At 45.7% G+C, this 14,236-nt stretch overlaps 1 long non-coding RNA gene across 3 annotated transcripts in view; it reads left to right on the top strand.

Annotated features, from left to right (window-relative positions):
- The window catches only part of LOC119970414, a 224,513-nt gene that overhangs the window by 96,153 nt on the left and 114,124 nt on the right, over positions 1-14,236 (top strand). For all 3 annotated transcript variants that reach the window (XR_005461610.1, XR_005461611.1, XR_005461609.1), the window contains one exon: positions 3,008-3,110. This is a non-coding gene — a long non-coding RNA (uncharacterized LOC119970414). The remainder of the gene's footprint in view (positions 1-3,007; positions 3,111-14,236) is intronic.

Raw genomic sequence — 14,236 nt, 5'->3', positions numbered from 1 at the left:
GGAGTAGAGGGACTGGGTAGAGAGCCAGCGATAGGTGGAGAGAGACAAAGATATTGTGGACAAAAAAACAAACGGAATGTAAATGGTGGTGATAATGAGTAAGAAGGGTGCTGATAGTGGGACATTAAGAGTTTAGAATGTGTTAATGGCAGTGCAGAGATAAGCAGTCGGTCAAAGGACAACTTGCAACAGGGAACAGATGGTCTGGGTGGGGTGGGGGGGAGAGGAGACAATCGTGAGGGAAAAACAGATTGATGGAAGAAATGAAAATACATTGATAGAAATAAAATGGGGTGAAGGCAGAGGAGAGAGTTCACAGTCCGAAGTTGTTGAACTCAATGTTAAGTCCGGAAGGCTGTAATGTGCCTAATCGGAAGATGAGGTGCTGTTCCTCCAGTTTGCGCTGGGCTTCACTGGAACATTGCAGCAGGCCAAGGATGGACATGTGGACATGGGGGCAGGACGATGAGTTGAAATGGCAAACGACAGGAAGGTCTGGGTCCTGCTTGCAGACGGACCAAAGGTGTTCTGCAAAGCGCTCACCCAGTCTGCGCTTAGTCTCTCCAATGTGGAGTAGACTGCATTGGAATCAGCGAACCGTAATAGACCAGATTGAAGGAGGTGCACGTGGAGTATTGTCTCACCTGAAAAGAATGTTTAGGCTCTTGGATGGTGAGCAAGGAGGAGGTGAAGGGGCAGGTGTTACGCCTTCTGCAATGGTGTGGAATGTGCCATGGGAAGAGGGTGAGGTGTTGGGGGTGATGGAGGACTGGACCAAGGTATCCTGAAGGAAACGGTCATTGCGGAATGCTGACAGGTGGCGTGAGATGAAGGTGTGTTTGGTGGTGGCATCATGGTGGAGGTAGCGGAACTCTGGGAAGATGATCCTTTGAATGTGGCGACTGGAGGACCCTATCCTTGTTTGGGGAGGGCGAAGAAGGCGTGAGAGCAAAGGTGTGGGAGATGGGCTGGACACAGTTGTCAACCACAATGGATGGGAAACCATGATTAAGGAAAAGGGAAGACACATTAGCAGCGCATTTTGGAACATGGCATTATCGGCACAGATGCGATGGAGGCGTAGAAACTGGGAGGATGGAATGGAGTCCTTACAGCATGGGAAGAACTGTAGTTGAGATGGCTGTGGGAGTCGCTGGGCTTGCAATTGGTACTAGTGGACAGTATATCTCCAGAAATGGAGATAGCGAGGTAAAGGAAGGGAAGAGAAATGTCAAAGATGGACCATGTGAAGGTGATTGGGACGGCATGGTAGTACAGCAGTTAGCACTGTTGCTTCACAGTGCCAGGGTCCCAGATTCGATTTCCGGTTTGGGTCACTGTCTGTGTGGAGTCTGCACGTTCTCCCTGTGTCTGCGTGGGTTTCCTCCGGGTGCTCCGGTTTCCTCCCACAAGTCCTGAAAGACCTGCTGATTAGGTGAATTGGACATTCTGAATTCTCCCTCTGTGTATCTGAACAGGCGCCGGAATGTGGTTATTAGGGGCTTTTCACAATAACTTCATTGTAGTGTTAATGTAAGCCTACTTGTGACAATAAAGATTATTATTATTATGATAAAGGGGTGGAAATTGGAAGCGAAATTGATAAATTCTTTCAGGTCCAGACGAAAACATGAAGTGGCACCAAAACAGTTGTTGATGTATCAATAAAAGTGTTGTGAGAGGGGGCCAGGGTAGGACTGGAACAGGAATGTTCCATATATCCTATAAAGAAACAGGGAAAACTAGGACCCATAGAAGAAAGCTTGGCCAGTTGCTGCAGTGGATTTTGTGATTGGTAATATTTGAAGCCAATGTGCACTAGCACTGGAGGGAATGAATGCTTAAGTGGTGAATGAGATGTTAATAAAGCAGCTGTTTTGTCCAGGGTGATGTTGAACTTCATGAGAGTTATTGGAGAGCTACAGTCATCCAGGCAAGTGGAGAGAAATCCATCACACTCTTGACTTGTGTTTTATAAATCCAGGGACAGACTTTGGAGAGCCAGAAGCCGAATTAGCTCAGTTGACTGGATGACTGGTTTGTGATGCCGAATAATGTTAACTGTGTGGGTTTAATTCCCGTGCTGGCTGAGGTTACAGCTGAACGCCATGCCTTCTCAAATTCGGCCATCTCTTGAGGTGTGGTGACTGTCAGGTTAAATTCCACCAATGAGCTCTCTCTCAAAGGGAGAGAAGCCTAGAGAAGCAACATTTCATTTTACTCACCATAGAATAATCAGTTTCTGACCCATTCTTGTAGCCCCTGTATTAGTATGGTTGGTCCAGTTTGCTTTCTGGTCAGTGGTGACCCCAGGATGTTGATGGTGGAGGATTTAGTAATAGTAATGCCATTGAATGTCAAGTGGAGGTACTTAGAATCTCTTGTTGGAGGTGATCATTGGCTGGCATTTGTGTGGTGCACATGCCAATTAGCAGTCCAAACCTGAATGTTGTCCACGTCTTGCTGCATATGGGCAAGGCCGGTTTCAGTATCTAAAGATTTCTGAATGGAACATACTCTCGATGCTCAATTTATAGTGTAATGAGGATGTACAATTTTGGTTGGTTATCCTGGTGTCCCATCACCTGCTCCTGGTTCCCGCGGCAGGACTTCTTAATCTCTGACAAAAGTCAACCCTATGTCAATATTTAAAATTAGGTTGAATAGGGTGGATTACGAATAAAGGGAAGAAAGGATATTGCAATTCCGGCTATTTGTTCATAAGGCAGGTAAATGCTGACTTGGTGGGACTAAATATCCTGTGTCCTATGTTTTAACTTCTATGAATCATGATGTATTTCAGGCTAGGCTGCCAGCTAAATTTATTAAAAGAAAAAAATGAGGAAGAAACAAAAATGAACATTGCAGAACAATATTAAATTTACATCTAATTTCACCCTTAGCATGAAAATACCAAAACTCTCCAGAATCTGAGTTTTTGAGTAGTGAGGTCTTTGATGTATTTTATGTACGTGCACAACTGCTGACTGAATTAAACATCTTTTAGGTAAAGCCTGGATAGATGCCTTACCTCCTTTTGAAGACGTGATAACTTCTTTGAAGAACATTCTCCACCTTCATGCCCATTGGATCAAAGCAAATCTTTGATGGTAGGCATGTTACCGATTTTATCTTTTCGCTGGTTAAAACATTTACTCCTAGCCCCTGAAGCAGAATAAGTTTTAAATCTTCTAATATTTGACTGTATGTCTTGATATGAATCAACCATTACGTGTTCTTGTTCACAGCGGCAAGCCCAAGTTATTTAGCCTCACAATAGTGGCATAATGCCATCCTTTTTGGACCATTTTTCTACAGAAAGGTTTGGAAGCAAGAACGTGGAAATTATTTGTGCTAAATTAAACTGTGTTCACAGCTTATGGCCATGTGCTGAACTGCTGAGACAGATGATGCAAAATTTGTCTCCCCATCGGCTATAATTGTGGCATTATGGGTACTGTTATGGTATCAACGTGGCTTCTGCGCCTTGCATGCACAGTTACAGCACTGCTCACACCAAATACCATTTTGGTGAGGGCATTAGTGTAGCCTTAGGGGGTATATAGTATACAAAATGCAGAGTTTGTAGATCCTAGCTTTCATGAGCATATAACATTGATTTGATGCCGGCACTGCATTTTCAACTACACTGCTTCAACTAGTACATGTTTTAAAACACACAGTTGAACATGTATTCAGCAACAGGAAGGGCCCCTCCCCAATGCTAACTTGAGGGATCAGCAACTGCTTGCAGGTTAGCCACTGATTGATTCCGACTGGCTCTGCTTTGAGTTTGTAGAAGTGATGTAAGTTTTCTGGTGTTGTTTTAAATTGGTAAAGCTAACACGGACCGCTGCTGCATGTAACAAAGACATTGGCTTGGTCTTCAGGGATTCTGCTAAGACCCCTTGCATCCAGTCATGAGTGCAGTAGTTACCACTCCCCCTTGCTCTTCGGCTTTTCAGGAAGATTGAACAAAGGTTACATAGAGGAGCACAAGCTGCTTAAAGAGGGAGGATTGGGAGTCGGGGTTGGGATCTTATTCTCCCGAGGTCTTCCAGAGCACTTTTCTTTTAACCTAAGCCAGGAACAGTTTGTGCGATATTTCTATTTGATGAAAGTGCTCTCTGAAATCTGTCACCAGGAAGACCTACAACCTCAGAGCAGAGTGACTGGCTGTGAAGGTGACCGTGACCGTGAATTTCTTTGTATTGGGATCCTCCCAGACTGGAACGGCGACATCTCGAACATCTACCATTTTTCTAGAAACTGCTGCTATGAGGGAGGTGACTGATGTTCTTAATGCCATGACAGGGAGGTGTATTCTGTTTCAGTGACCAGACAGAACATGCATGTGGTTTTGCAAGATAGTGGGCTTCCCCATGGTGCAGGATTCCCTTGAGTGCAAACACATGGCTTGATGGGTGCTGCCTCTGAAGGCAAAGATTTAACACAACCGCAAAGGGCTTTTCATCCCTGATGTGTGCCCTTGTTCAGCATAGAATGCAGGTGAACGCCCAGTATCTGGGCAATAATTCTGATGCCTTTATCCTGCACCTAGCCACTGATCCCTCAGTAGTTGAGCCACCACCTCACATCAGAGGGTGGCTGCTGGGTGGCAAAGGTTATCTGCTCTGACATTGGTGTGCAATCAAACCTAATGTGGGTAACAAGCATATAATGACTGACATCTTGCCACATAAAACATAATCAAGAAATCTATTGGAGTACTCCAAGCAATGGTTCACCAGCATGAGGGTTCTCATGGAGTTGGCCATCACTTCCTCACTAGTAAGAATGGATTGCAAGCTTTGTGTAAAGCCCTGTGCCAGCTTCGTGCCAGATCCCTTGGTGTGTTCCTGCAATGCATCTTGTAGATGGTACACATGGCGGCCACTGTTTGTCAGTGATGGGGGGATTGAATGTTTGTGGAAAGGGTAGCAATCAAGTGGGCTGCTTCATCCTGGATGATGTTGAGTTTCTTGAGTGTGTTGGAGCTGCACTCATCCAGTTCAGACTGGAATGTGGAGACTATTCCATTACACTCCTTGTGATGGTATGCATAAACAGTTATGTAAATATTAACAGATACGATCTCCAACCAGCAGGTGGCAGTAAAGAATAACCACGTGACACTGCAACCTCGGGGAGTCAGGAGTTAGTCGTCGTAGTGGATAGTCGCATTTGTAATAGCTCTTGGATAATTTCAGAATAGTAATTTAATAGTTGGTGGTTTTAGTAGTTTCCATATTGTTATCTGACCCATGTTATTGTTAATCAATAAACATTCAACTAGTCACGAACTAGACATTCTCCAGTGCACTAATTCCGTCCGGCCAAGCACCAGAACGTAACACTCCTGACTTGTGCCTTGTATATGGTGCGCAGGCTTTGGGAGTCAAGAGGTGAGTTACTCGCTGTAGAATTCTTAACCTTTGACCTGCTCTGTTAGCCACAGTATTTATATGGCTAATTAAAGGAGAAAACAATGGACAATCTCAGCACATTTAACTGCATCTGTGGAGAGAGAACAGAGTATTTTGAGTCTGAAAGACTCGTCAAAATCATCCAGACTTGATGTTCTGCGATTGTCCAGTATTTTCTCTTTCTGTTCCAGATTCCAACATCCGTGGGACTTTGCTATTTATATGGCTAGTTCAGTTAAGTTTCTGGTCAATGGTAATCTCAGGATGTTTGTGGGAATTCAGCGATGGTGCTGCCATTAAATGTTAAGGAGCAGTGATTGGACTCTCGTTGGGGATGGTCATTGCCTGGCACTTGTGAACACGAATGTTACTTGTTAGCCCAAGCCTGGATATTGTTCAGGTCTTGCTGCATTTGGACAAGAAATGATTCAGTATCTGTGGGCAGCACGGTAGCATAGTGGTTAGTACAGTTGCTTCACAGCGCCAGGATCCCAGGTTCGATTCCCCGCTGGGTCACTGTCTGTGCGAGTCTGCACATTCTCCCTGTGTCTGCGTGGGTTTCCTCCGGGTGCTCTGGTTTGCTCCCACAGTCCAAAGATGTGCAGGTTAGGTGGCTTGGCCATGCTAAATTGCCCTTAGTGTCCAAAAGGTGGGGTGGGGTTACTAGGTTACGGGAATTGGATGGAGGTGTGGGCTTGGGTAGGGTGCTCTTTCCAAGGGCCGGTGCAGATGCGATGGGCCGAATGGCCTCCTTCTGCACTGTAAATTCTATGAAATCTATGAGCCATGAATGGCGCTTGTAATAGCACGGGATGCGGATACAAGCTCCCTGTTAGGGGTGGGGGATCTCTATTGACCTCTGTATAAAAGGTCGACCAGTAAGGCACTGCCCAGAGAGGAACCGAGGCTGTGTATATATTGTGCTGTAACTAAGAGCTTTGTTTCTTTCATTTTACTCGGTGTAGACTCCCCGCGTCCTTATTAAATTGCCGACGAAGAGTAAACTGGTTTGCTGTTGACGCTGTGATCTACTTGGCTCCCTGATTTTCTGGACCCATGTTTGGATTTACTTGATTCATCATGCGGTTAGATGCATTTGACGCCAGTGTTGAAGTCTGGAATCAGAAAGGATGGGTTACTAATTCCAACCAACTAATCACAGGGAACAAGCGGCAAACGGTCATACTATTGATATCCTGCCGAGCGCGCACATTCGGGGTGATCCGTACTCATGTGCCTGGCGGCACCAGATACACAATCGTTCAACCAACTTGTGGCACTTGCTGCGCAATATTTTAACCTGACCCTGTCAGTAATGGTTTAATACAGCAGAGAGATCCTGTATGAAAACAAGAATCTTTCCAGCCTGGTGTCCATCGAGCTCGAAGTCTGTATCTTAGTCCCTGTTTAACCATTTCCACGGCCCTCTCTGCCAAGCTGTTCGATGCCGGATGGTGTGAGATAGTGCGGTCATGGCAAATCCCGTTGTGGCGGCAAACCTTTCACTGGTGAAAGAGGCCCTGTTATCTGTCACAAGCATCTGGTCCAATGTGATATCTCAAGGCTAAATGCAAACTGTGACAAACCTGCCCATCATCGACCCTGTCCAATTGTCAACTAATTGAAATCAATGGCAGCTATCCTGCTGAAAATCGAGCAGAGTGTAGACTGCCAATCCAGCATTGAGAGACATCTGCTGGAAACAACGAAGAGCTATTGTGAAAAGCTTGTAACTGTGGAGGGAAAATAACGGCCATTATTTTGTGCAGATTGCACAGCAACAAGGTAACTATGTCTCTAAGGAGAAAAATGAACAAGAAAGATTGTCTATTAAGATTCATAAAGATCTGTGCTTACCTTACCAATACCATTATCTCTCATCTGGCTGAAAGTTTCCAGGGACACTTATTATCGTTCCTTCATTCATTAAAGTGTAAAGGTATTGTCTCAGTGTATGCATTCTCAAAAGTACACAGGCAGAATATAAAAAATCTTTTTTTTTTGGTATGCCTCACAATGAGAGTGTCTATTTTACTGATTTTAGTTTTACTGCTGCTTGGCTGAATGTGTATTTCAATGCACTGAAAAATCTAAAAAACGAAAACTTCTTTCAGACACAAAGGCCAGATTTTTGAAGACTTGGGAAAATTCCGTTCACCTTTAAAAATGGAGGAACTTCTTCACCCAAAGGGTCATGAATCTGTGGAATTCCCTGCCCAGTGAATCAGTTGTGGCTACCTTGTTAAATGTTTTTAAGGCAAAGATAGATAGATTTTTGGACTGTAAAGGAATAAAAGGTGATGGTGAGTGGGTGGGTAAGTAGAGCTGAGTCCACAAGAAGACAATCCATGATCTTATTGAATGGCGGAGCCGGCTCGAGGGGCCAGATTGCCTACTCCTGCTCCTAGTTCTTATGTTCTTATGTAGGTGGGACCCGGATGTGAAAATCGCTTATTGTCACGAGTAGGCTTCAATGAAGTTACTGTGAAAAGCCCCTAGTCGCCACATTCCGGCGCCTGTCCGGGGAGGCTGGTACGGGAAGTCCAGCCTCCATTTTCGACAAATCCAATTTTTTCCAGCAGGGTGAAGAGGGCAGTGGGTTGTGATTTACCAAGCTTCGCACTTTTTGAAATTAGTGCTCAGTTCAGACAGACCCCATTTTGGCTGTTGCATGGTGTGCAAGTCACAAATTGATTGAGTAGATGTAAATTATCTTAAAGGGCAGTCTGCATAACGATCATGATCTGAAGTTTTTCAAATGGCTCACTCTTTGTGCTTAAGAAGAACAGGCTTCAACTGCCAGCGAGAGGTTTTTTAAAAAAAACCTCTGCGGGACTGTTTTGATAGACAGACACACGTTCGAAAAAAAGTAGCGTCTGGTCAGGCAATTTGAATAGAGCTCTTTGCTGACATTCACCAAGGCCTATCATTATGTCTTTATAAATGCTATGTTGCGTATCAAAGACTATAATTATCTCAGCATGGGGTTTTGAGTTCACAGGTTGTTTGAATCACAGAATCATAGATTTATTACAATGCAAAATGAGGCTATCCCACCCATTGTGTCTGCACTATCTCTCTGAATTAGAAATTTCCTGAGAGGCATTCTCCCACCTTCTCCCTGTAACTTTGTATCGTCTTCCTTTAGATAACAGTCGATTTCCCTTTATTACACTTTGTTTAATCCTGCCCTCACCATATAGTGGCCAGTGTTTCTCCAGGCTGTTTGACAAGTTTGTTGAATTTCACTCTCTCTACAATTTTGTTGCTTCTTCGATTAAAATATGTAGAGAATGATTTTAGAATGTCATCAAATTTGCCTGAGGATTTGTTTATTCCTTGACTCTCAGTAATGAATCATCTATCTGACCTATTGAATAAAGGAATACATTTACTTGTTCAGCTTCTGTCTTTTTATCTAATCCTGAAGCTATTATGTATCTTAAGAATGTTTTCTGTCAAAATCCCAAATTTTGTGTTTATTCTGGTGCTTGGATCAATCCAAGTTGTTCTGGTATTATCCATTTGTCCACAGTTGCTTTGAAGTTCAGGTAAGTACAGCTCTAAATGCTGCGCAGCTTTTGAAGATTGTGCGCAGTAACTGTTTTTTCAAAGAGTCTTCCCACGCTATTGCATGTTGACGAGCTCCCGCAGCAATGACGGTTACCACCTCTTTGTCTTTAATTTTGCGCAAAATTCTTATTCAATTACATATTCTGGGCCTTGCCTGCGATATCAAAGGGTTTTTGGATATTTTGCAATTGATTCTGGGCTTTGGTTGAGGGTTTTAAACCTTCTGATTTTTCTTTATCACAAAGCGTTTGGCTTCCGTGTGGTATGGCTCTGACTCTGAACCGAGGGGGACCACAGGTCTTTCAGAAAAGGGCTGCTCTGACAACAGCACTGAAGCTTTTTACACTAGCCCTGGCTTGGAACTGAAATTTGTTGCTCACACCTGCTAGGTTCTTTGACTCTACACTCTGTGGGCATTCATAATCAACATCCCTGAGATCTTGTGGCATCCTCAACTGCACAATGGAGTTTTTTCTTTTGACTTTCTGCTTCCTGTTCTGCAATGGAGCTTCTTTCAGGTGATCTCCCTCTGTGCCTTCACTTCAGATGCTTTTATTCAGGTCAGAATGCCATCCTGTTTACTTTTCCAGTGTTTGAATTTCTGCTTCAGCTTCTCTGGGTTTTTTCTCTAGCTGCCACCATGTTGTATATTGTATGTTCAATCGATCGCACAAATATATTCTGAGCCTTATGTGGTTGGACATTAAATGTTTATTGATAACACATAACTATGTGCAGATATAGAGGGTATAGCCCAAGCCATGAGTTAACACTGCTTGCTTCTCAACAGTTTTAATCCACAACTGACTCTAGTCCCAGCTCATGTGTCTCCTTACATCACATCCTGGCCAAAACTGCTCTAAGTCCCACATTAACCCTTGTTATGACAGACACCCTCATTACAATTATGTGTTGATTTCAAAGTGGGGAAGGGGTGGTTGATGAACAACTTGGGACTTCTCAGCCTGGCCTGGCTTCTTCCTCAAAAAATCAGAATCACCTGAAGAGCCCATTCCCACAACCACCCCTCCCTATATATTTAGGCCATGTACCATTCCCTTGGGTTCCCAACGACCATGGATTCCCATCCCAACTTCCACACCCGCCCAACGACCTGGACCTCACTCCCACCGGTTTCGAGGTGGGGGCCGGTGCTGCAGTATTCAAATGAGGCTTTCAAGTGAAAATAGTTTGGTTCTCACGCTGAACTTTCTATGAGGATTTCCCTTTAACTCTCCATCACGGCTGCCCTTGGAAGTAAACTCAACTCATAGGAATCAGACGGTTTGACTATTTCAGGGGGTTTCCTTAGCAGTGATTTATGGAAATCTGTGTTAATTAAAATAGGTACTGCTCAGTATTTTAAACAAGGTGCGTTCCACTGTACTCTGAATGTTTTTCACCAAATTTCAATCTCAATACTTCCCACACAGGTGTGCCAGTAAATGACATAGGTCTAAGGCCCAGTCATGACTGGTGGATGGTAGATGGCCACAGGGCCTAATTTGAATGCTCCAGAAGGAACAATGACTCACAGAAAGTGCACACAATAAGGGGAATATTCTGCCCTCTCAAGTGGCGAATTTGGTGGTATGGAGCATTTGATCAGACTGGATGGGGACCCCACTGCCTTTCCTTCTCCACCCCAGTTAAATTCATGCAGGAATTCATGGATGATTTTCTTCTCCTGCCTTTTAAGACACTTTGAAGGATCCAGCATTAGGGAGGGAGCCCTTGGGAATATTTTGGGTGAATATCGTCTCCTGTGAGCCCTTGTTACTGGTTCTTCAGCCTACCCCTCCCTGCAGCACCTGTATCAAGATTCCCCTCCTGCCCATCATCATTTATCTCTGGCTTGGGATCAGTTAACCTCAGATGGGTGCCATACCGGCAGAAGCCACAGCCTCTATAATGGTGCTGTTCAATAGAGCTGCCAGCTTCTCACTGGCAGCCTGCTTTCAGTGGGTGGGATTTCTGCCCCAGGGACCCTTAATGCTGGGAGAAGACAGCCTCCATCCTGTCAAAAGCCTGATTGGCAAATGTTGAGGTAGGCCTTTCCAGAAAGAGGAAATATAGGGTTTTCACCGGCTCGCCAACTGGTGGCCGAGACTTCCATCCTCTCGATAAGATTAAACCCAATATTATGCTAAGTTAACATTGGTTTTCTTATAGTTTTGTCTTGCTGGCAAAGGCAGTGCAGGTCTTTATATCTGTTAATGTGATATGAAATGAAGCAACGGTTGCAAAATTTGGCATCCTAATATCTATATTTGGGGAGAAACAAGCAACATTTTATGTCCAAAATGGCATTTGTAGCACACATACACACTCCTGTGGTGCTGGCCAGGACTCTCGGGAGGCTATGTTCAGCCAGAATATTCGGGGATCAATTCTACTACTTGAAACAGAGCCAAGGACAGTGTGTCAGACATCTCTCCATTATTCGGAGGTCCTCTCTGAAATCTACAAACTGCTGCTCAGAGCAAGGAGAGGACACAATTGCCAGTGGCTGTGAAGGTGACTGTGGTCATCAACTTTTATGTGTGTGGCTCCTTCAGGGTTGCAGATATTTGCAACATCTACCAGTTCATAGTCCACTATCTCACAAGGGTATCCACTGAGGCTCTGATTCTAGAGAAGGCCATCCAAATAGTCAGGCAGTCTGCAATCTGCCAGCAGCACCAATCCATTTTACTTTTTTGAAGAAAGCCATGGTACAGAGTAATTCCAATTTTACAGCTGGTAAGCAACACAAGGGCAGTGAGACCTCAGGCCAAGGAAGACAATACCTCAACTGATGACAAGAGGGTGGGCGACCATGTCAGCACTGTGGGGCCAAAGGACCTCACAGGCAGGAGCAAATTCTGGCAATCTCAGTGCAGTGTTTCAACTGCAAAAGCCAGGGACATTCAGAAAGAAATGCAAAGCTAAGACACCAAAATGGGTAGAGAATCCCAAGACCATCCATGATATTGAGATACCATAACAGGAGGAGACCTAACTGTGCTTCTTGGGTGAGGTTAAGGATTCTGGAATTACTTTCTGTAATGCAGGGATATCAGTTAATGGGCACCTCAGCAACTCCAAACTGGACACGGAAGCCAGTGTTATGACCTTCTAAGATAAGGAATCATGACTGAGAGACCTCTGGCTAAGAACGATAGACACTCCATTCTACAGGCCTGGAGAAATCTGACTTCTGACCATAGGCATGCTCCTAGAACCATTAAGTTGTGGTGACAAGCAGATATTTGAAGTCATGTATGTCATTCAAAACCAATCCTTTTCTCTGTTAAGTAGAGATGGCTGTGTTGCCCTCAACCCTCTTAAAATGGTAGTTGACATCAGCATAGCATGTTGTCAACTACACAGAGCAGCAAATTCCTGAGAGACCCATGTATAAAGACTGGGACTTCAGCTCTGAATTGTCTTCACTCTTCACAGAGTCGGTTTGTCCAATTTCTCGGCAGGAGACAGAAGGTCCTCTTTGGTCAGTCCAGCCAAACCTTAGATAATTATCACTGTACCTTGGGTGGAAGACACACAGGAAAGTGATGCACCAGAAGAAACATTTCCAACCCCAGGCTCCAATGGATGTTGTTACACTATCAGTAAACAGTATAGCACAGACACTGCAACTTCCAGCCAACGCGCAAAGCTGTAAAACGATGCTGGAACAAAATGTTAGTGACTATTAACCTGCCAGAGCACACCTCAATCAGTCACGGAGGCACATGGAAAACAGGTTGTTGTGATAGAACCCAAGTGGCAAGATGAGCCCATTGGTATGGGAAAATCCAAACCACAGGGAGAGACACTTCAACTTCCACAAAGATCATGGCAGAACACACGGAGAAAGAAAAACTTAATTCACACCATGAATGAATGGAGTGAACTCTCTCGGGTTCCCCCAAAGAGCTGATGGGGAATTGACAAAAAGAATTTCAGTTGGACGTCTCAAGGGAAAATGCACATGTGGTCAGTGGAAGGGATGGGTTATTCTGTAAGTAGGTGTCTGGCAGCCTCTGCATGGGTGACCTATCTGTCCTCGGCCATCCGGTCACTTCCAGGGCCCACTCCTCTAAGAAGGTGAGGATTCTCACGTCCCGCACCCCACCACCAGTCTGGGCCCCCTCCCGCCTGAGGAGACACAGAGGGCATCGTTAGCCACACGGGTGGTTCAGAGTTGTGGGGGGGAGGGCGGGGTGAAGGAAGGTTTGGGGTGGAGAGAGGGTCGAAGAGATGGGTGGAGGAGGGAGGGCTGAAGAGGGAAGGGCAATGGAGGGAGGGTTGGGGGTCACCTGGGGGGATGCTCCGTTGAGGGTTGGGGAGGAATTGGTACGTTGGTGTCTACTCACTTGTGCTGCCCAGTCTAGGCCATTGACCTTCTTCCGGCACTGGCGGCCAGTCCTCCTGGTCACACTGCCCGCGCTGACAGCTGCTGCCACCTCATCCCACTTGTTGCCTTGTGGCTCACCCTCCTGGACCCCGGGGGAACAGGAAATGCCTCCTGGCCTCCACCGCGTCCAGGAGCCTCCCCAGGTCAGCATCCCCGAATCTTGGGGCAGGTCTCCTCGGTGCCATTATTGCAAGCTGTTGGCTGAGCCAGTGCAGCTTAAGTGCTGCTGGACCTTGTTAGAGGGAGGGGGAGGAGGGGGGGGGGGGAGGGAGGAGGAGGGAGGGGGGAGGAGGGAGGGAGGGGGGGAGGGAGGGGGGGAGGAGGAGGGGGGGGAGGAGGAGGGGGGGGAGGAGGGGGGGGGAGGAGGAGGGGGGGGGAGGAGGAGGGGGGGGAGGAGGGGGGGGGAGGGAGGAGGGGGGGGAGGAGGAGGAGGGAGGGGGGGGCTGCGAGCACGGTCCTGGCAAATCAGCGGTGGGCCGTCATTTGGGGCGAGAAGCCCATGAGGCCTCGTTAAGTGAACCAATTAATGTTGATTAGCATTTCCTGGCCAGAAGGTCATGCTCATGCTTGTGCTCTGATCCAAGGTATTCTACAAAACAGTGTAGAGGAGACTGCATCATGAACAGCAAACACTTTATAGTAAATTGAAATAATCATAGTTAAACTGCTGTTTCACTGAGAAGGGATATTGCGGCTTTGAATCGTGAGAAGGGAGACGTTTAAATGGACAGACATTGCATTTCCCACGCTTGCATGTGAAGGGGGTGTAGGAAGGGGAGGGAATGATGGGGACGTTCATGCACATTCTAAGTTCTATTGTTCAGCTAATTGGCCAATA

Source organism: Scyliorhinus canicula, chromosome 8, assembly GCF_902713615.1.
Source record: "Scyliorhinus canicula chromosome 8, sScyCan1.1, whole genome shotgun sequence".
Classification (NCBI taxonomy): Eukaryota; Metazoa; Chordata; class Chondrichthyes; order Carcharhiniformes; family Scyliorhinidae; genus Scyliorhinus; species Scyliorhinus canicula.
Note: the sequence above shows the minus strand (reverse complement) of the source record. Positions and strands in the feature narration are given on the sequence as shown.